This window comes from Tupaia chinensis, unplaced genomic scaffold (assembly GCF_000334495.1).
Source record: "Tupaia chinensis unplaced genomic scaffold, TupChi_1.0 Scaffold146496_1, whole genome shotgun sequence".
Taxonomy (NCBI): domain Eukaryota; kingdom Metazoa; phylum Chordata; class Mammalia; order Scandentia; family Tupaiidae; genus Tupaia; species Tupaia belangeri.
Genome location: NW_006206351.1, coordinates 1,457 through 2,872, shown reverse-complemented (window position 1 = coordinate 2,872; position 1,416 = coordinate 1,457). Strand labels below are relative to the sequence as shown.

At 43.6% G+C, this 1,416-nt stretch overlaps 1 pseudogene; it reads right to left on the bottom strand.

Moving 5' to 3' along the window:
* LOC102488273 (ral guanine nucleotide dissociation stimulator-like 1) overlaps positions 1-1,416 on the bottom strand; it is a 3,612-nt pseudogene that overhangs the window by 1,976 nt on the left and 220 nt on the right.

Below are 1,416 nucleotides of genomic sequence, written 5' to 3'. Positions count from 1 at the left end.
ACGCACACGCACCCGGCATGAGTTTTAAGCCACCGGGTCTGGGACGCAAACCACGGTCGACTATGTGGGAGTCCAGCGACATAGCCATTATGCTAACTGCTGGTCCCAGTTATTTTTTAATTTTGAAAGTTGTTTATTAACTGTCAAGAACTATGGAGTATGAGCAAAAATTCTTTGATATGTAAAGTAAATGTTTGTGGGAAAATATAAAAATTAATTAATTAGAAAAAAAAATATGGCCCTCACAGATGAAAACTTCTTCAGTAGTCTACATTTGTGAACAGTGTTAACCGCTTCTCAATGACTTTGGCTCTCTTCTGAGTTTTGAGTTCTTTGCTTCTGTTAGTGGAAATAACCAACTCTACAGAAATAATAACTAATGTGGTTCATTTCTAAGCTTGAGTATGTGTGATCCAGGTCCAGAGAAGAAGCAAACATACCTTTCCCTGGGTGATCAAATACAGGGGTTCCTTTCATTTGATTCTGGGAATAATAGACAAGGTTTGGAATTTAGTGAAAAATTTTCCATTGGTCTGGCCCAAAAAGGCAGGACATCTGGAAGCAGGGGCTTGTAGCTGTAGGGGGGTTTTATAATCTTTAGGTTGGTGATTGGAAAGGAAAGTCTGTATTTTGGGAAGGCATCAGCAAAGAATGTACTGTAACAAAGATAAGGGGCCTGGTATATGTCACAAGATTCTGTCCCAAGCACAAGATGTAGGAAGAGTTCTGTTATCAAATGTGCTGAAAGGATCTGTTAATGTCTGTGGGTGTGACTCACCCAGGTCATAGGGAAGGGATTTTGGAAATAGAAAAAAGCAGTTTCACTTCTGTCCTCACTTCTCAGGATGATGCTGACAACACACTAAGTGAGGGTATTGAGGGATGGTAGCAGGAACAGTAGGGCCAGATGTGTTTTCTTCCTTATTCTGTAGAAACCAAATGCAGCCCAGGCAGTGGTGAGGCCCTACTTTCTTGAACAGTTGCACATCCATGTAGGTTGGCTGGTCTGCCACCAGGTCTGAGGAGGAGCATGTGGAAGTCAACTGGCCTCCACTTCCTCTTCCTCTTCCTCTTCCAGGCTGAAGGAGACTGTGTTGGAAAGTCATTTTCAATTTCCACTTCTTGCTTCTGAGACTGCTCAAAAAGATCCTGTGCTCTTCTCTCTGGGTCAGAGCCTGGTTCTGATCACCGTCTTGGACTCTGATGAACTTCGGCTCCATTTTTCTTCAGTTTGGGCTTGTCAGGTTCCCACACCTGCCCAGAAGCAGGTTGAGCACTTCTTTAGTGGAGGCAAGGCCTCCATACATTGACAGGAAAATGCTGATAAGGTAAAGGCATTGTCCCCGAATGCTGTCAGTACATTTTCCACAAGCCTCTCCACAGTGCCAGCTTTTATGGTCCTGGTCTTACAGGCTC